This window comes from Gasterosteus aculeatus, chromosome 18 (genome assembly GCF_964276395.1).
Source record: "Gasterosteus aculeatus chromosome 18, fGasAcu3.hap1.1, whole genome shotgun sequence".
NCBI classification, from domain to species: domain Eukaryota; kingdom Metazoa; phylum Chordata; class Actinopteri; order Perciformes; family Gasterosteidae; genus Gasterosteus; species Gasterosteus aculeatus.
Window position 1 is genome coordinate 15,299,665 of NC_135706.1, and position 22,384 is coordinate 15,322,048.

Below are 22,384 nucleotides of genomic sequence, written 5' to 3' on the forward strand. Positions count from 1 at the left end.
TTCACTTCTGCTGGCGTCACACTCCTGATGAACGCAGTCCCGGGAGGTCGCTGCTGCGCGGCAGAAGACAGGCTGGATTACCCAGACAAATTAATGGCTCTATAATTTGATTTTCTTTGGGATTGCAACGTCTAGGCGACTCCAGCAGAGAGGAAGGGGTCTGAATTAGCCCCGCTGCGCCGCGACATTAGCTAATGGCGTCCGCGCGCTAAAGAGGCCGCCGGGGGCCACAGTGTAACAAAGGGCTGCGCAGAGGAAGGAAACGGGAAGGAATTTTTCCCGACGTGGGAGGGGAAAAGCAGCGGGCTCAGAGGTCCGAGTCAGACCACACGAGGTGTGCGGCGATGGGATGCGAGAGGCAGCGCAATGCACTCTGGGAGACTAACGGCCTAATGGAGCCATCGATTGTTGACACGGTGGAAAATGCAACGCACACCACAGTGCCTCTTTTTGTCTTTCTTTTGTCATATGTGCTAACGCTAGCTCAACACAAGTCATGTTAATTTATCTTAATGGTAAAATTTATACGAACGAAAAGGACTAAACCAAAGTCTAAAGAAGGCCTACGAAGCTCCTCAGATCTATCAAACGTCACCGCCGTCTGAAGGAAAAAGCAAATCACGTTGGGCGCTTTTCCACCTCGAAGAGTTCACGGCATTTTTGCGAAAAAGGCGAGGCTCACGAAGCGACACAACAGAATGATCTCATCAGTCAAAGAGCAGCGCGCAAGACTGAGAAACCAAATGCTTCTTCTCTCTTTCTGTACTGCAATGCATTGAGTTCACAAAATAAAAGCCTGAGCTCCATGAAAAATAAAAGCCACAACTGTGTATGTCCACGTATGACCCATAATGTTTCGAAGGCCACCGACGCAATTATAATTACAAATACCTTATGTTGCTTTTTGCTGCTTCACATTGCTAAAGAAAGGTTGCAACGGCATCTCTTCCACTGCACAAGTCCCAGCGGCGTGTGATTAAACTGCCTCATCGGGGATCCTCGGGCCTAACGAAGCCGCTCACATTTCCACAAGTGAAACGCTCCCGCGGAGCAGTTGTGGGCTCAGGCAGCCGGTTCTATTCTCTGAGGCGACTCGAATGCGAATGAAGGTTTAGCAATTAAATTGACTTAAAGCCCAATTCATTTCTTTCCGTGTCCTGAGCGACTGCCGCCGAGTGACAGCCGATCGGGGAAGCCGCCCTGCCTGTCCAGGAAGTCCCACCTGAGCTGACGGTGCAGATTCGATCGGCTGCCGCACCGGGTCGGTTTGCACGCCGCCCACGTAGCGACGCGCCCGTCGGCTCCTTAAGCCGCCAAGGACCAAGTGCTTGTGCTTCTTGTGTAACAACAACAACAGCACCTTGTTAGTGCGGCTATTCTCACTGACGTGTGCAGGAAGCTCCGATCCCCATGGCAACGCAAATGATTTGGCGGTGAGAGGTAACGTTCGGCGCCGCGCGTGTCGTTATGCAACCATTGCGTATTCTGCGCTTCAACCGGGCGCCGACCCGTCAGCGGCGAGATTCCAAAACGTACGTGGCAGTTCTTTGTTCTTCCTCGGCTCACGTGTATCTAGGGCTAATTGAATGCAAATGTATTCTTCAGTGTGCATGCATATTCTCCCGTTATGCATGCACACCACCCATTAGATGACTCATCGGCCATGATCTCTTTCCTTTTTGCTCGGACAAACCTATATGAGGGATCAGCAAAGTTCTGCTTTTTTTTCCTCCAAAATACGGCAGACATTTGTTCAAAGAAAATGGTAATGCGAGGTCCTGCATCGCACAGCGCTGCAACAAGTTCATAGTGCAAAAACTCTATTACTGACACAGGAACAGGACGGCGGAATCTCAAACGCTCGTCCCCACCTCACAGGGTCTTATCTGCCCAGGTGCCATCAAAGAGGAAAGCTCAGGCGTCATCCTGCAGACCTCCATCAGTCAGTGATTAGCTCTCTGCTGACTCGCCACCTCCTTCCGTGGTTCACAACACCGAGCTGCAGCCATTTGATCCCTGCATTCTCCTCAAGGCAAAACACTATTCTGGTACCGTGTCCACGGGGGCAAAACTGCACCGCAAACCTCCTCAGCGCTCCAGAGGCACGCGCGGAGGAAGACGAGCCGGGCCGGCTGAGGCTCCGGCGGACGTGGAAGTAAAGGGCCGTCATTCGGGGGCTTCAGCTGGAGACTGTTTGTGCCTCCAAAAAGCCACAATGTAACCGTTAGTGGAGGGGGGGGGCTGCAAAGTGTCTCCTTGTTCAACATTTGGATTGTGTTCACAACACGCTGTGAACACAACAGAGTGTCAGACCAATCAAATGATGCCATTATATTACATTCATCACATTGACATCTTCTTTACGGGGGTTGATTACAGGCGGTAAAGTTGCCCCTGAATATGAGATGTGCGTTCACAGTTCATTAGAGTTCCTCCTCCCTTGTTTTATGGCGTTTACCAGTAACACTGGTTGACTTGATGTTTCTTCACAGAATATATTGTTTGTATCCCCTCTGGCGTGTTGGCTGCAAACAAGAGGGCTTTGACCTTAAACGCCATTGTGCTTGTAGCTGAAATCCCTTTCTACCAGGCCAGAAGCCTTGCATTTAATATGTGATATTTGCTGGATGTGACAAAATACAGAAAACCTTTGTCTCGCCACCGATCTCCCTCCAGCCTTATTCCGGTTTTTATCAAGAGAAATGATGACTGGAGAGATAATTCCTCATTCCATTATGAGAAATTATCGTCATTAATCATTGCGTGAGGTCTGAGGTCACAAAAACATGTCGTTAGAATTCCGAGAGCGACTGGAGGTCGCGGCCAGGAGAGAGAACGCAGACGCCCGGTAGGACGCAGGGAAATAAAACATCGGTCGTGCACATCGACCTCCTCCGCACCAGGTCTCATATTAGAAAACACAAAGATGTTCCTCTCCTGCCTTCGCTTCTGACGGCAATAATTCACACAGACACTAGAGGTCCTATCAGGTAAACATAAATGGGTCAAAGCAGAGAATGAATCCAGCAGTAATATTCTGTGCGTCTCTTGCGAGGACACGAGAGATACAACAAATTGCTTTTCTTTAACAAAAAGCAATTTCAATTCAAGATGGAAATGAATTTCTACGCCGATTGAATGGAGATAAAAAAAAAAAAAAATCCAGCTGAAATTCCCCACGTCAAAGAACAGCTGTGAGGATTAATAGTAGGCAGACATCCCCCGGATACGGCTGGACGACTCCAACTTACCGAGAGGCTTCTGGATGGTATCTACAGCGGCTGACAGCCAGAAATGATATCTGCTCCAGCTCGGCACTTTCCTACAACTACTCCACTCCTTCACTCCGCTGCGTTTCAGAGGTAAATGTTGTGCTGCCACTGGCTATGCGGGACTTACTTTCACAACGGCAAATAAGATATAACAGTTGTATATTTCCAACAGCGTAAAGAGGCTGAAGTGATCTGCACCTCGACCAGTTTAAGCATAATGATCCTCTAATAATGTGATATAACGGGGGCCACTCTGCACAATGTGTGTGCGCATTGCTGTTTGTAGTTGTTTGAAAGAATAGTGTGTATTATTGGGCAGAGGCAGAATACCATACCAACACATAGGTTTTATTTTGTGTGTAATATCCTGAAAACACCTTAGATCTAAATATGCGGCGGGTTCTCTTCACATAGCCGCCCGTCATGTTTGATTATCATTTTGCATGAACACTCAGGAATGATATTCTCTGTTAAATAAAGTAACCAACAATAAGAAGGAATTCAGAAAGTGAAACAATTTTAGTTCCCGCTAAATCAGACCCCGTTTTATTCTGGCAAATTAAAAGCTAATAAACGTTCTTATTCATATTACACCACCCACATGGGAGTTAATTACCAATTACCATGATCTTTATTAATCCAACAAGATGCTGCTTACTGCCTGCAGAGCTCAACATTACAACCACAACTGCTGCTGAATTAAGACTCATGTACAACACAACTAACGCACCTGTACTGTTACTACAAATACAGAACACTGTTCTCGCAGGTCTGTTTTATAAGCTCTCCAGGAAAACAAAGGACTTTGAGCAGCTTTTAAAACAATAAAGTGCTAATGCTTCCTAACACACATCCTTAGTATAGTCTCATTGTCTCAAACAACAGGAATATGTATGTCTGACACATCGCATGGAGGTGAGACTACTTCTGGGACTGAAATTAAAGCTCCGCTCTCTCTGATACTTCCTTTTCCACAATGAGAAAACTCAGCATCTGTAGCGCTGCAACATATGATATTGTAATACATAGCAAAGCCCTTTTCTTAAGTCTTTCTCACCCTAAAGACGAGGGGTTAGAACAGGCAGCGGTAAACTCACACACCGTATATCAAAAAACGATAGAGGAATGTACTGAGAGAGCGTATTATTCTTGCTAAGCTTCCAGGAGAATTGCTCTGTCCGAAAATGTATTAGTGCTTCACCTCGCTAAGACCTGCGAGATGAATATCTCCTCCAATGTGTGAAGGATGAGACAATTTCCATTAGCAGGCGCTGATAACGTAGTAAGTAAATAAAAAAGAAATCTGGCTGAGAGCTGCAGTCTCTCTCTGCCCCCCCCTCCCCTCCCCCACCCAGAGGTGCTCTGGTCAATCAGCCTCCATTAGTTAATTAGATGTTATCTCCTCCGACTGGATCGATGAATTATCACACAACAAGATGTCGGGCCTTGATTTGCATCGCTGCCCCCGGACAGCGCGCAACCAACCGATTACCTCTGGAGGACCCTTTGTGGGACAACCGGGACAAACGGAGACGTTTCTGTAAGCCGACAAAAAAGCTGCAGCGCGTCCGTCCGTGGATACACGTCGTCTTCGTGTTTGATGACATACAGGCCCGTTGCAGCAGCAAAGGTCAGAGACGTCTTAATCTATACGATTAATGCAACTAAATATTTTAACGTAGTTAACGTATCTTTGTTTACTCACCGCCGATGAGGAAGTGATCAGGTCCGTCAGCAGAGGGCAAAGCAGAGCGGCTGTCCGGAACAGCTGCGGAACTTCATTATTTATTGCAGAAGATAAAAGTTTGGTTCCTTTTCCTCTTGTCGAAGTTCATGCATTATTCATCGTCAGCGCACGCCGCCACCTTTCCTTCCACCGGAGACTCTGCCAGAAACAAAGTCACCTCGTCCACCGGCACCTCCGAAAACCCATTCGTTACTATCAATACCACCGAAATAACGTGATACAACAGCAGTGTGGAACACGTGCACGATGCTCTAGTCATGCGTGAGTCTCACTCACCACTTGATGTTTGTTTGTTCCCCTGAATAAACAGTTAACAACAATTCTACAAGAGTTTAATATTTAGTATGCGTCAGTGAATGTGTTGCGTGACTGGATTTTTCTTCCTCGCTGCATTTTAAGGGAGGTTTTACTGCCTGTCAAGGATGTTAAAGGCTAAAAACAACATTTAAGATGAAGTAATGCCCTCAATCAGATGCAAACAAGGAGAAAGAGTTAACCTGTTTGTCCCTATGAATAATAAAATGCTTCTCTGCGCCAAACTAACAAATGTTGTTTTTATCAGCATGTAACAGGAACTTTGACAGACAGGTTGTTTATCAAAATCAAGACATTAATGTTGTCTTCATTTGCTGTTTATTTCCCTGCATCCTTCATTTTATTGTCAAATTTGATGCACGATGTCCCAAAGAATATACTGTATATTATATACAGCATACAGAGGTGTTATTGTGCTTTAACAGAGAGCTCACGTCCTGCCGTGTACTGGTCAGTTTGTGCAGGTCTGCTTAGCATTTGGACACTGACAACTAGTAAAACACTGCAGAACTAGTCGGAACAACAAAACAATCGATCCCACGGGGTGGGCTCATCGTCGCAGGCTGTCCCGCGTCTCTGCAAATCTCACACCAGGCACAGCAGCGATCTTCAAGCTTCAGCAGCAATAATGGCAAATGGCCAGAGATCCAGTTATCAGCCGGGCAGCGCCGGCCACGAGCTGGATGTGCATCTGGGGCTCTTTGCTGGTCAGCATCTTCTGATCGCTCAGGGAGGCGTATAAAAAAAAAGACTTATAACAAGGACGGGAGAGAAAAGCCGCTTGTGATCGGGCAGCAAAAGGAGAGTGAAATTTATTTTAAAGGGGAAGAAAAAACCCTGAGAGCAAAAGTTAGAGAGTGTTGTTATGAATTCTTATGAGTGAGAGAAGGACAGAGGGGACAGACAGACGGAGGGGACAGAGGAAGGGATCGACAAAAAGGGACAAACGGCAGACGGTCTCAGGCACTTTGTGAAGGACGCCGGATTGGCTGGTCGGGTAAACGGGGGCTTTGGTCCCATGAAGTCCCGTCTCCGCAGGCCCGTAATGCCGGCAAGCTGCTGCCTTTCTGCCACATGAATAATTCACCCGGCGACGCAGGAACCCAAGGTGGAGCACGGACGGGGACCCTCGCGAGGGGCTCCCGAGAGAAATAACGCCACGGGGAGAGGGGTGGAGAGGGGGGGGGGGGCACAAGTTAATCCTGACCGTACACCCGCCGGGCGTCACGGGATGCAGGACTCAAATGCAGAGTTCTTCAACAAAAATACTTTAATAGTCAAACTCCAACACAAAAATGGCCAAGAGGCAAAAACGCATACAGGTACCAGGGGGGGAAAAATCATGCAGGAACGAGGACCATCCAGGACGATGACGCGACAAGTGACAAGAGACACACACGGCTTAAATACACTAGGGAGGTGCAGGTGATTGGACACAGGTGGAAACAATCAGACAATCACAGGGGACGACAGGACAAGGCAGGAAGTGAAGTTACCCGGGGACACGAGTGGCAGAAAACTACAAAACAAGACAGGAAGTGAACCACACCGTGACACCGGGAACCAGGAGACGCAGCATCGACCCCTCGTACCTCTCGCTTGCGCTGTGTGTTGCAGCCAAAGGCCTCATTAGCCGCCGCGAAGTGTGCCCCATGTTGTACAGGAGGTTTGTTAGCATGGAAATGCATGCAAAGCCCCCCCCCCCCCCCCCCCCACGGCACGGGGGCTTCCATTAATCCCGTCCGGAGAGAGTTAATGCGAGAGTTCCTCGGCGTGCGTTAGTTGGCCGGCGGGGATTAGATAGAGAAGAGGATCACAGGGTAGAGGACGGAGATGCTGACGCACCAGGCGGCTTGTTACTACAGGACACACACACACACACACACACACATACACACACACACACACACACACACACACGCACGCAGGTAAGCAGCTTTACCAGGAGAGCTCGTGCTGTTCATTATAAAAACAGCACATTACACCTTTATGTAAAGGGCCGACGTGTGATGGGTTCCATGCATTCAGACACAAACAGGCGCTAAAGAGGATGTTGGAGCGCACAAACGTCATCCCGGTGTCGACTTCAAACACACACATGCGATTTATATTTAATGGATGTTGCTGTGGAGCCGAACAAAAGGAATTACGGCGCTTTCAAAAAAACATCAAAACACATTTTCGATGAGGCTGAATAGACCAAGATCCTCAGAGGACTTAAAAACACCTTTTGTTTGTGAGTGTGTGTGTGTGTGTGTGTGTGCGTGTGTGTGTGTGTGTGTGTTTGACCAAAACTCGTTTCAGGAACGATGAGTTCTTATTATTTGGGCATTTCAGACACTTTCTTTGACTGAAAAGTGGCATTTTGCAGACAGATCAATAAATATATTTTATTTTTCGGTGCAGAGAAATGAGGTCATCTACAAACCTGAACACTTTTGTGAGCAGTTTAGATCAGAAAACATGTGATTCAAGCAGCCTTTCCGATTCGGTTCCCCTTCCTGTATCCTATTTCACACCAAGATTCTGCAACGCTCGCTTGTTTGTGAGTGTGGGCTCGCTTGCTCGCTATTCGTTTTCCCAATTTGGCGCCATCCTCTGTCATGCTACGGGTTAGCTGCTAAATGCCTTTTGTTCTCCTCCGGTCCCCTTTAAAGCCACCGGCCACGTATTTGTCCCAGAGTCAACAAACATGCCGTGTATTCATTTACACAGAAGTAAAACCTCTAGAAAACTGAAGCCGAAAGTCCCTTTTTTTCAGAACAGAGGCAGCCGGGCATGATTGCATCCGTCCAAACATCATCCTTCACAGTTTCATTTTTTATTAAATTATGATTTGTTTACCCAAGACGGTGGCGGGACAACGGGATGTCTGTCACTAAACGCCGCCGAGCATGAGAAGAAAACAGGCTCCGGATTACAACAGGTCCATCATGGCCCATTTCCTGCACGGCGACAGGAAATGATTGCCACGGAGACGCCATGACGGGGGACAGCAGTGATGGGGCAAGGACAGTATGCAGCCGGGGGGCGTTCATCGTATGCGCAAAGACACAAGACTTTCCCGAACAGATGGCGGGCCGTGAAACGGTGGCGGCCCGTGAGCTGCCGCGTCTCGATTTGTGCGATGAAGAAAGACAGATGAACAAAAAAACAAAGACAAGAAAAGAGCCTTTTTGTCCCGTCGACTATTCTCACATCACTGTTTATTTATTTCCAAACATCGCCAATAACCAACAGGCCTCTAAGCGGCCGTCATGGCGATGCGAAAGCCTTGACCGTCGCTAAGCAACGTCACGCTTAGTTACTGTTGCTAAGCCTCACTAGCTTTCAAGTTTGTTGATTTGAACTCTTGTGGATTGATTTCATCAGCAATATCCAGCCAGCTAATCCAGAAACATGTAGCTAAAGATGAAAATGCTCTCTGTGGTTGATCTTGAAAACACACACGGTTGCTTCATACATGATGTTGTGCACATACATGCAGTGAGACAGTGTGCAGCGTGTCCCCGGGACGTCTCCATCGTCTCCTTCCTCTCCTCCCAAACGTCACAGCTGGAAGACGAAGGTTCGACAGATGTTAGCGTCTCCGTTCTCGCGAGCGGCGGCGTGATTTAATCAAGTTAACCACCACGGCGGATCCGCGACGCGGCGCCAGACTGCGACAATGCGTGTCACTCAAACCAGAGGCCGCTGGACGGAAACGCGCGCGCCTCCTTTCGCCGGGACCGAACGCGACGCGGATGTGGGATGCTGATGAGAGCAGACGTGAATATTTTCTCTGACTTGCTGCTGTTATTTGCATAATTGCGATGGAATTGTATTTTTGCAACGTGTTTGGATGTGTCTAACGCCTGATGAATGTACACGGGGAGCGAAAGCGACAAGCTGATTAGAAGCAGAAAGGGTTTGTGTGACGATTGAGGGTTCGTTTCCGTCTCCGAAAGGGAAGAAAACAGCACAGCAACACGGACGACACATGTGTCTTGACCCCGTGACCTGGACCAGGCAGGCCGATGCAGACACTGAAAACTGGCTTCCGGCTAGTCGGAGGAAGTACAACGAGCTGATTCTTTTTTAATCACTCACTTAAATTGAAGAGGCAACAAAAGATTGGACTGTTTAAGCTTTAATTTCTACCAAACATACTGCAGGGAAGTCATTTTTTTAGTAGACTGTGATCATTTTTATACAGAAATCTGTTCCAGAGTCTCATCATGCAGGTTATTGTACTGAAAGATCCTGATATGAGGTGCAAGAAGAAAGTACAACTAGAAGAAGCTCACAATGATCCTGGGAAGGAGTTCACAGAGGTGATGATCGAGTTCGTCTCACCATCACTATTTTTGGTGTTCTTTTTTATCGCCGTAGTTTGGTACATTCACTACGAGTGCTGTAGGTCCAAAGGGACTGCGACTGCATTAAACGACGGTGGTCCGCTGTCAGCGACTTCTGCTTGTCATGCCGCAGGCGAGAGGCGGGAAGGATCGGGGGAAATAAAGCGCGAGCGATCCCAATAAATCCCAAATCCAGTGAATCATCAACGCATCACATCGCAGTCAACTCGGCTTTGCATTTCAACTCGCTTTTTATTTATACACCTCGTCGCAGCTGAAAAATAATCAATGAAATAACCCCAAACAGATCATAATCATATTCATGACCAGAGGAGCGAGGTGGATGTGTGGGGGGAGGGGGGGAGCCGTGTCTCCCACCTCGCGTTTGCTCAGCGTTTCATCACTTCTCTGACTCACTCTCGGGCGCAGCAGAACCCAGAACGGGTGGCGTTTCTCCCGTGAGGCATCGGGCCGCTTCGTCTGACCAAACATCCGTAACGCTGTCGCCGTGATCACGGCGACCCCCGTCTGTCGACGCCGGCGCCTCTCGGGGGCCACGGAGCCCTGCGGAAACGTCACCTGTGCATTAAAATGGTGCCCGGAGCACAAACACGCAAACACTGACACACGGGGAAGTGACAGAGGGCCGCCGTCGCCGCTCGCAGCTGTTCAAACATGTCATCCACTCTCCTGTTGGGCGCCTGGCATGTAATTACACAGCTGTCACACTGTAATCACACTAATCTCTGCTGAATCACAGGCAAATAGCGAGGGCCGCTCACTCATTAGGAGGCATGTCTCCCCGTCCTCCGACGGGGGCTCGGTGCATAAACACCGCTTGTCTGTGACGGGACGGGAGGAGGAAGAAGAAGAAGAAAATCTGGATCCATTTGTACAGAAGTAAAGTAAACGGCGTCATCGGCGGTGGCAGCTTGAGCGAGATCACGCGCGTATCGGCAGCCAATGTTGGCGGAGGGATCAGCGGCCCCGCTGCGGCGCGCCCGCCGGGGATCGTTGCGCCGCAGAATTAACCTGCGGTCAGGTCGAGATGGCGCGGTGTCCACTTTTCCACGTCTGAGCGACGTCTTCCTGAGAGACGGGGAGACGCCGAGTCGTGTTGATGAAACGAGGGGACAAGTTCAAAGGAAAAGCTGGAAAGAAAGTTTGCTGTCACAAAATGACGGTTTACTCACTGATTGGTCCGATGTCCCAGAATGCAATATATTGGAAAACATATTAAGGCTTTAACGGCCCACACACACACACACACACACACACAGTCACACAGACAGAGGTTTTCATTTATTTTTCTTGACTCAACCTCTTCTCTTTTAAACACTGTTCCAATAAACTTCTGAATTTTCTGTGCAGGCCACATTTACATGCTCCGTATATTATATGCAGTATATGTGACATCATGACTGTAGGACATCATGCCTGACCCTGCGTAGCCCGATGTCAACCTGCACCTTCTAGCATCTTTCTCTTAATAAAACATAGAAGCATTTATAATAAATAGCATTTCCTGCTTGAGGGTTTTACGTGTGTTTCCATTCATCCACGGTGACTCGGTTTAACCCGTTTTACTCCACGGGGGCGACGGAGGGAGTGAAGGCTGGAGCTCTGAGGCGGCCTCCGGCAACGGCGAAGCACTCGGCGATCAGACGGCCAAAGCGCCCGGAGCCTCGGGGAGCTTCTCAGCCGCTCTGCACGGAGAGACGACCGAGTGGTCACTTCCTCTGAGGAAGCAGGAGCCTGCAGCTCCTCCCGCCTTCCTCGTCCCAAATCCAGAGGAGACGATGACAAACAGACCGTTTTAGTTTGTTTCTCTGGTGAGGTTAAAGTTCATGCAGCTTTCGTATATGACTGCCCCTCTTCATCAGTCGACGAAGATTTCTTTGATGTTGTTTTCAGACTTTTTTCAAGTACGTTTTTTCGAGAATATCTAAGCGCGGGATTTAAAGTAAAATAGAAAATGAAAAATATATCTGCGTTTCTACCTCATATGCAGTTAAACTGTATTCATATATGATGGGATATCGTTCTATCGTCTATTGGTTGAATCACAACTGCATATTCACCGGGTGAAAACAGAAAAATAACCTCAATAACGGCTCACAATGCGTTGGTTTGCAGATGGACTCAGCGCCAGCGGCAATGCAGAGAATTAAGATATTTTTGATGGTCTTACTCCAGGAATCCTCTGCAGAAAAGAGGATTAAACTATGGGGAGGTTTTGAGGGCCACATACCTGCGGGGCCGCTAAGAACGGGTTTAAGTTTATTTCTGCGTCCTGATGTGATGCCTGCATCTGGAATGGCAATGCCGTCGCTCTAAACAACCCATGGCTGTTTGACTTCAGCTGGCTTCCTACACTCGGTATTTCCCACACATTTGTGTAATTTTTTACTTCACACCGCATTAAAAAAAACGTACTCTTCAAAGGCCGACCCATGAATTGATTGAGTAAGAGCTCTTTATATTCTCTCACCATAGCAATGCGCACACCAGCGCTATGCATCAGAAATAGACCTTCTACCCAGAAGTATGGAGGGAGGAAGTATGCGGGGAGATGTATTGAAACTGGGGGGCTCGCTGAATTGATGGGCAGCGAGCGTGGAGCTTTTCTTCTGCGGGGAAGTCATTTGCATAATGGGAAAGTGGAGGGAGTTGGAGTTGGAGCTGGGAGCCCCCCCTCTGGTGGGGACAGTCGGCGAAGTGGGAGGACAGAACGCCGATGCCGAGGCGCTCGGAGAGGGAGATGCGGGCCGCCGTCGTGCCCCCCCCCGGTTTCATCCGCCAGACAATTTAGCAACCATCTCTGCGAAGCCGGCGTCCGACGTGTCCTCGTGAATCTGATTTTCAAAAGACTGCAGAGGAGTTGCCCCCCCCCCCTCCACTGTCTTTATTCGGCTAATGAACAACAGTTTCCGGTGGACTCGCCGGGATAAAAGAGAGGGAAGGCTGATTGATGTGAAAGTTGAAATTCAGCCAAACTTAATTTTTAACGCCGCATCTGTGGAAGCTGAAACGAGCCTCAGCTTCAATGAAACATGCAGGCTCGTTAGGCCTTCCCTCCACAAAACTCTATGACCCGCAAGTCATATTCAATCAGCAGCAGTTCCTGTTTTGATAAATGCATTAAAACTCAAGATGTAGCAACCTCGGATACTAGCAATTATATTAATATATTATGCACATTACTTGTGCACACACACTAAAGTGGTGCTCACGAAAAGTAGCTTGCAAGATACGGAGGACAAAAGCCGTGGACCGCCGCGCTGGAAATGTGTCCCGCTGCATGATTTATGGGCTGTTTTATGCAGTCTTATGATGTATGTGTGCACTTACCAGAAAGGAGCTGCGTAGCGTAGGCTAGGAATTGAGGATGGAAGTGAATGATGCTTCAGTCATATATTTTTAAAATGTTTCGGGAGGCTTTGCAGGGGCTCGGTGGTTTGGAAAGAATACCAACGGCCGCCTTGCAGATGCAGGGAGGAAAAGCAAAGGGTTCCATCCTTTTCTGGGGATTGTATAAAGTACAAAAAACGAAAGTCACAATATCTCTTGCTGTATTTTTAAGCCTGCGCCGCCTGAATCCGCTTCTTCTAATAATGCACCTTCTGAAATGACAGTTGCCGCTCGATGGCTGAATATTAACGGCGCTGAGGCCCGCCGCCGCGCTCAGACAGAACACCTGAACCGGGCTGATCCTTCTAAGCCCGGCTTAACACTGACTGAGCAGTCTATTTAACGTGTCAAAGCTGCTGTTCACTACGCAGCTGCTGCCACCACATCTGTGCGCGTAACCGACCTTCACCACCTCCGTGTCACTCGGCGGCATGAACGTAAAGGTGTGATTTCACAATTTGCCTCTGCAGCTAAAAACGCTGCCTTGGTGTTACTTGGGGACGGTTTGTGGTACGCCGGGTGCGTGAGATGGAACTAAATAGTTTGGCATCCTCTCCGGTCTCTCCAGGGGCTCCTGTGCAGCTTTATAGCAGCTCTCTGGTGTTAGTAAAGGAAGGAAAAAAAGAAAACGCTAAATTTACTTGACCTGAGCGCCGCGGTTTGTTTCCTAATGCTAGTTTTAATCAGCGGGTGGCCGGTTCTCAAATGTTAATCAACGCAATTAAATTTAACCCAAAGTCCTGACTGCTCACAAACAGTTGGATTAAACATGCCGAGCTAAAGGGGAATATTGTGTTGCTTTTAATTTGCTCTTCCTCTGCATCAACAACGGAAAAGGTGATTCCTCCGAAATGCTTGTGTGAGTTCAGGGGATTCGCAGAAATAAACGACTGCAGCTCTTCATCTATCTTTTTGTTCACCAATGGAAGGCTTGGATGAATAAACCATATCAGGCCGAATTAATTCTTAGGCGGTTTTGGTGTTTTCACAGGATTGGTTGTTAGCATAAATCATTTTACCAGCCTCTTCTTTAAATATTATGATATTATTCCATTTTATGAAGAGGGTGGCCTTGGCTTTTGTTCTAACTTTTAATGTAATATATGTGCAAAACTACCCCGCGTCTTTGGCCTGTGTGAGCACACGAGACCTTTCGGGTATTGATCGAGACCCAGAGCCATGAAGAATCACAACTTAATAAATCAAAACAATGCCCCTTTCGATTTGCTCAACTAGCGAAACCGTACAAATTCATACAAATAGAAATCAATCACCACGAAACCGCGTTTGGTTTCATGCGAGGTTTAATTGGCTGCTACCTGAGCGGCTGCAGGGGGTCGACTGACTATCAGCAGCAACACCCGCGCGAGCCCCGTGCAGCTCATCAGAGACGCGGCGCCTGCCTGCATGCCGAGGGTCGTGCTGTGTGCGTCCGCTCGTAGCGCGAGTGTGTACGTTAAATATAGAAACCGCCGTGCGATTAACATTCATGCTCAGAGCAGAATGTCACCTGTTACGTACAGAAGAGGCCTGTCACTTTGCGTCAGAAACAAATGTCTAATCTATCTAAAAAATATCTTACCAAAGCTTTTTGCAAGTCATACATCATCACGTTCAACCCTCCCAAAAGTACGTGTACCTGCAGTGCTTGACATTTCTCTGCCTTTTATGTGTCATAAAAAGGGAATGTCACATTATTTGCAGACGTCTGACTGATATGCAGACACAGAACGGCGCACGTGAAGGGAATGCGGCAGCGTGCAGGGCCCGTTTTGCTTTATAATGTATTTTGTAGACATTAAACATAACATCACCTGCAGGATATGCTTAGAATATAAATGACCACCACTCAAGATGTATTCCGCTTCCTTTGAAGACCTATTTTGAAAAAGTAATTAGTGTTTTCGGCGCGTGCTCATTTGTTGGTGTGAGTGAGTTGTTAAAATGCCACCAACTCGCCAACGAACGGGACAAAGGCTCGTGGGACGACGTGAGCTTTTTGGTCTCAAATTTGAAAAAATAAACACGTCGGTCCGAGGCTGCAGTCTGCAACACAACAGCATCCTTCTATCGGTCCTATCGTTTTAGTGTGTCTGTGTGTAGCAGACACACACACGCTTGGGCCCCTGCTGATTTAGTGTTTTTGCTTTTTTTCAAAAGCACTTTAGATTTCAAATGCGCAACATGAAAGGTAATGCTTTATATATAAAGCATTACCTTTCATGTCGTGTAAGTTAGTTCTCGTGGGGCGTGCACACATCCACGCGCACATCCGCCCCTCTGATTTACGCTCCTGCTCACTCCCACAGAAGTTTACAGAGCAAATACATCAGCAAACACACACATACATATATGCATGTATATCGTATATATGAGTTTTCCTCAACAGCCGCGTGTAGATTCGGATTCTGAAGATTTCTGCTGCAGAATAATCGGATCGTTCTTCACTTTGAAGTCAAAGAGGCAGATCGTCGGGGTAAAGACTGCCGTTTATGAAGTGCCTCAGGTACAAATGAGAGGCATTAGTTTGCAGGACCCTGGCGTGAATATCAACGGTTTGCTCCATGGACAGTCGCTTCCCGTTGTCCCCCTTTGGGCGCAGAGTTCTCATTGAAAGTATCCCAGGTTTCTGCCCGTGTGCTTACTGGACAGAATACGAGCACGAGGGGCTGAAACTACAATGGAGCCTCTGACATTATAAGACTTTAGAATTTATAAACGGCTGCTAGGATTTGAAGCGGCATTTTCCTCCGAGGCGCCCGTGGCGGATTGTTCGGCTGTGGGATCTTTGATTCGTCCAAAGTTTGACTGAGTTGAACCGTTTTTTCTACACAGCGGACTTAAGAGGAGTGACGGCTTTCAGTGTAACCGCCGTGAAGCTATGAAGCCAGTCACAGAGCACCCTCTTCAAAGATGTTCTTTAAAAAGACATCTGAAGCACCTGAATTTCTCGTTTTTTGGTGCGGATTGTTTGCCTTTTCTTTTGTGTCTCTTCGCTGTAACTATTCTTCAACATCTTAAAAATGTATCAGTGAAAACTAAATGAGAAATCCAGATGAGAAGCACCTTCAGGCCGTCTGGTTCTTTATTCTGTATTTCAAAGGCCCGCCGCTCTGAATTATACAGAGGTTCATGTCTGCTTCCTGGCACATTTGTATAGACTGAACTCAGTGATAATCTGCTAACATTCCTCTGAAATATGTGTGAAAATATTTGAATGTGCATCATTTGCAACAAGTTTGTGTGCTTGCTAAACAAAGAACACAAAATAGTTTCCCTTTCACGATAATTGTTTACTGGTTGGCTGATTTAATTAAATTACATTCATTAATTTGTAATGTGGTTAAAAGCAGCACATCAATCATCACAAGCATTTTTAAATTACTGCTGATTATCTCGTGCACGCCGCTGCTCACCTGTAATGATGAAGTAAGGAAGGTAAAAAGCATTCGACCGAGAAGAGACTTCTCGTGCAGATGGTTTGAGAAAGCGGCGGATAAGCAGAGCAGCCGGGTGCTGCTTTGTGTGTGTGTGTGTGTGTGTCCGTGTGTGTGTGTGTGTGTGTCCGTGTGTGTGTGTGTGTGTGTGCGTGTGTGTGTGTGCGTGTGTGCGTGTATCTGCGTGTGTGTGTGTGTGTGTGTGTGTGTGGGTGTGCGTGTGTGTAGGTGTGTGTGTGTGTGTGTGTGTGTGTGTGGCACGTGTGATGGAGGGAAAGATGGGGCGTGAACGGCGTGGATGGAGCGGATGGGGCGGATGGGGCGGATTGGGTGGATGGGGCGGATTGGGAGGATAGGGCGGATGGGGCGGATGGGGCGGATGGAGCGGATTGGGCGGATGGGGCGGATGGAGCGGATGGGGCGGATGGGGCGGATTGGGCGGATGGGGCGGATGGAGCGGATTGGGCGGATGGGGCGGATGGGGCGGATGGAGCGGATTGGGCGGATGGGGCGGATGGAGCGGATGGGGCGGATGGGGCGGATGGGGCGGATTGGGCGGATGGAGCGGATTGGGCGGATGGGGCGGATGGGGCGGATGGAGCGGATTGGGCGGATGGGGCGGATGGAGCGGATGGGGCGGATGGGGCGGATGGAGCGGATTGGGCGGATGGGGCGGATGGGGCGGATGGAGCGGATGGGACAGATGGGGCGGATGGAGCGGATGGGGCGGATGGGGCGGATTGGGCGGATGGGGCGGATGGAGCGGATGGAGCGGATGGGGCGGATGGAGCGGATTGGGTGGATGGGGCGGATGGAGCGGATGGGGCGGATGGGGCGGATGGGGCGGATTGGGTGGATGGGGCGGATGGAGCGGATGGAGCGAATGGGGCGGATGGGGCGGATGGGGCGGATGGAGCGGATTGGGCGGATGGAGCGGATGGGGCGGATGGGGCGGATTGGGTGGATGGGGCGGATGGAGCGGATGGGGCGGATGGGGCGGATTGGGCGGATGGGGCGGATGGAGCGGATGGGGCGTATGGAGCGGATGGAGCGGATGGAGCGGATGGGGCGGATGGACAGATGGGGCGTATGGAGCGGATGGAGCGGATGGGGCGGATGGGGCGGATTGGGCGGATGGGGCGGATGGAGCGGATGGGGCGTATGGAGCGGACGGATATTTTGTTTTAGACACAAAATTTTCCCTCACGCGTGATGATTTGTGTTTATTGATCGGTTCATCAATAAGAGGTCCGCTGTGAGGTCCATCGCTCGTTAACCACTAACGAGGTCAACTGAGAACTGAGTCGTTCGTATCAGGCCACAACGAACAAAGACTTCCGACTGATTGAGAAACACCCCCCAGAGGCTCCGCCCCCAGAGGCTCCGCCCCCAGAGGCTTCCCTCCAACCCTTATACGATTCAGGTGATTTCTACAAAAACAAATTTCGACACAGAGCGGACATTAGCGCTTCTAAAGTGCATCTAAAAACATTTATCCGTGAAGAGAACTATAATCAAACTTTTGATTAGACATTACGGTTTGTTTTGTGCGCTGCACATGGAAACACAACTAATTAGATCTTTTATGTGTGTTGTTACCAAAAAGTTACATCTCATCAAAATGAGCTACTTCACACCAGTAAACAGCCGAAAAATAATCAGCACACGTTCATGGGACTGTGTGTTGCACGCAACAGCAAAAATATATTTTTTTTTGACAATTTGCATATTTTCATGGCCTTCCACAGGCTGTTAAAAGGCATAAAAGTGCACCCGCTCACAGGGACTCACACTCACACGTCGGGCTCCTCGTCTCCCAACAGCACGACTCCACACTGCATCTTTCGCCAAACTTTCGCTCTTCACTCATGGCTCCTTCTGCTTTCATCACACGCTGTTTAGCATTGGGAGGCAGGGAGGGAGGGAGGGAGGCAGGGAGGCAGATGGGATTCTATGTAACAGTCATGAGGTGGATTTGAACAGACGACGCCGGGGACCTGAGCCCGCCACGCTGCACACGCACAACTTACATTGCGATCCCAACCAACCGCTTCTATGAATGCGATGGCGAGCTCAAAGGCACGAGTTGATTATTCTTATTTTGGGGCGTGTGCGTGTAATGGAAAAGGCACGTTTGCATCCTGGAGTCCGCCGAGTGGCCGAGTCTCTCAAGCATGAAAACAATTGCAAGCTAGAAGCAATTTTTTTTTTCTTTTTCGATATGTATAATTCCACATTCTTATTATTTCTTGTGGTCTGGTAATGGAGATTGAATAGAAATATGAGCCAGGCAAAGCTCCCCTGCACTCCCTCCCTCCAGTCCACTGGCATTAATTTAATGCTTCATCTATCTAATATTATAATCCAAAAAGTGTCTCTGCTACTGTAACATCATCACCTCTGAGTCGTGGAGCGGAGACCCACAGGTATATACTATTCCCACAGACTCCAACTCCATCAGACTCCACACTTGTGTTTCATTTGTGCAACTGCAAACTTTTGTGTGTGTGTGTGTGTGTGTGTGTGTGAACAGGAGCAGGCAGGTTCACCGTGTTGTGAATGCTGCCCTCCTTCAGTCCCCGTGGACGTAACGGGGTGCAGTCTTATGTGAACAACAGTGCGGACAAAGTGCACACGTAAACGTACAGCACTGTCCCTCGGGACGGGACTACACGGGAATAAGTGTGTGTGAGTGTGTGTCCGCATGGACGTCGGGAGGCCGAGGCTGAAATAAGAGACACTGGAAAGGAGCCAAACCAGAGGACAAATTGAGAGCTAGTCGAGTTGAAGCGGTAAACTAATGCAGCGGGAAGCTAAACACGGAAAATAATATGAGCCGCAAATTATCACCGAAGATGAGCTTCGAGCCGGGATGCAGCATCCCGACTTTAATATGCATTAGATAACCTGATTTTGACATTTTATTAATAGGAAAGGTGTCTGCACAGGGTTACAGATTTCTGTATTTAATCAGAGTTACATTACTATGGGGACTGTGTATTAAATATCTTTTTAAGAAAGACACAATAATCACATTTTTATGCTAACGGCATTTGAATGTACGTAGGGTGTAGAGGGAAGCTGTTACCGCGGCCTGTGTGTTTCCTGCCGCTGGATGCGTACGAGGCTGCGCTGTCCTTGAGGCAATCAATGCATGACATTGATATTCCTTTAGCATGAGTAGAGATGCCCGACAACTGAAAGCACACGCTGGCCTCAAGGGTAGCAAGATATACCTCTCTGCTAATTTAAATCAATAACGCTTGACTTCATGAGAAACATAGAGATCTAGAGATTGTGAAAAACAAGAAATCCCCAAAACATTTAACTATATTCTAAACCACACGTAAAGAAAAACAAATGTTGAAGCAATTTATCAAAATTAGCATGGCTCATATAAAAATCACAGTCAACCCATATGCACATGCAGTTAAACATCCTTGTACAGACAGCAACAAATGTTGACAAAAAACACTGAGGATGTGATGTAGCAACCTTATTATTACTGAATATATATATATATATTTGTTAGGTCTAAAAATATTGAAAAGAACATCAAAATGAGTTAGCGTAAGTCAAGTCATCGTGTTTTGAAAAAAATGTAAAAATATGTCAGGTCAAAAAATGTTTTGAAAAATAGTCAAAATATGCTAGGTCATAAATATGGGGAAAACGGTCAAATATATTTGATATAAAAATATCAGGTAGAGAAATATAAAAATAAATCTGAAAAATATTTGTTCAAAAAATGTTTCCGAAAAAATATCAGTCGTGACATAAAAATATTAGAAAAGAAAATCAAAAATTATTAGGTCGAAAAAATGTATGAAAATGTTTTTAAAGAGAAGTCAAACTATGCCGTGTCAAAACGTTTTGAAAAAAGTCAAAATATCTCAGGTCAAAAGATATTGAGAAAAAAATTCAAAACATGTCAGGTCCAAGATTGTTTTGAAGAAAGGTCAAAATATTTCAGGTCAAAAAATGTTTTGAAAAAAAGTCAAAATATGTCAGTTCAAAAAATATTTTGAAAAAAAGTCAAATGTCAGGTCAAAAACTATTTTTTCTAAAAATTCAAAATATGTCAGGTCAGAAAATGTTTAGAAAAAAATTTAAAATATGTCAGGTCAAAAAATATTTTTTCTAAAAATTCAAAATATGTCAGGTCAGAAAATGTTTAGAAAAAAAGTCAAAATATGTCAGGTCAGAAAATGTTTAGAAAAAAAAGTTAAAATGTATCAGATTCAAAATTCCTTTGAAAAAAAAGTACAAATATGTCTGGTCAGAAAATATTTTGGAATACAGTCAAAATATGTCAGTTTAAAAAATATTTTTTCCAAAAAATAAAAATATGTCAGGTCAAAAATTGTTTTGAAAAAAAGTCAAAATATGTCTGATCAAAAAATGTTTTGAAAAAAAGTCATAATATGCTAGGTCATAAATATGGAAAAAAAGCCAAAGATATTATAAATAAAATATTATAACAAAAAGTTATAGAAAGGAATGCCCAAAACTATCAGGTCGAGAAATATCATGAAAAAAAATCAATACCTTGATATATTAGGTCAAAAAATGTTATTATTGAAAAAAAGTTTAAAAAAAAATATTAGGGAAAAAAAATGTCAAAACAAAAAAACGCCTTTGCCAAAAATATGAAATTTTTATTTTAATATTAGAACATTTTAGGTTGAAAACTTTTTGGAAAAAAGGGTCAAAATATGTTTGGTCATGTTAATGATTTAGCAACACTTAAAAAAAAATGTAATCATTCAAGAGAAGTGACCATTTGGATTTCACTGTAAAAATACTGAATAATGATTCACCCATCTTGGTCTGAATCAACTGCATACTAAAACCTGTAATTGATATACATCATTGGGTCTAATAAATGGGGTCAGCGGTAGAGAGAAGCTTTTCCTACTGGTTTTATTTACTTCACTGCAATGTACAAGTTATACATTTATTTTTCGGATATATTTGAGGTTTGAAAAGACCTTTTCAGTCTCACAGATTTTACGTTTGGCTCCTGTTCCATTTCTCCTCTGACAGAATTTTGTACACTGAGCGAAATCGGATTATCCCCTGGTGTCACATTGTGAAATTCACAGGTGAGCGTGTTCCGCCTTAATCACGTAAATTAAGAAAATTATGTTGAGGATTGGGAATCACAAGGTGTGAGATGACTAACTAATCTCTTCGGATGTGCCAATGTGTTTCACATGCACAAGTGCACACTAACCACACCGGCTTTCTTCCATTGAACGGCTGCACAGCAGGAAAGGGCACATTGACAGCCCAAACTGGAGTAGAGTTATTATGTCGAGGCTGGGGAATAGATTGTCCCTCCTTTGTTGCTCCTTCCACTTTTCCGGAGATCACGGAGGACGAGAGACGAGAGTGGTTTTCGCCTCCCCCTCCCGCCGAAAAAGTTATTCTTTACAGTCAGTTGTTCGGCCGTTAAATATTCCACGAAATCGGAGTGTGTGCTTTCCATTGCAACAAAGAATGTGATTAGGATTCAGGTGCTTCTCTCTGCTCCTGCCACACAAACACACACAAACACACACAAACCCAGTCTGCCGTGCAGGCAGCTCTTACTCTCGCCTTGTTTCCAATTCAAACGGGAATGTTGTGGAGTCACCGCCTGAAGTCGCGGCTTCATTAACGCGGCGGCCCGACGGCGCTCTCTCTGATATCAATAATCAATCACGGGGCTCCGCGCCACGATCCAGTCAGTTAAGCACTGGTACGGGTCGATATAGTGATGAAGCGCCTCGTCCCTCGGGCACAACCGCAGCCTCAGTTGTGTACGAAAGCACGAGCCAAACGTGATATTTGTCCAATTTGAGCGTCTGAACTTTAAGAAAA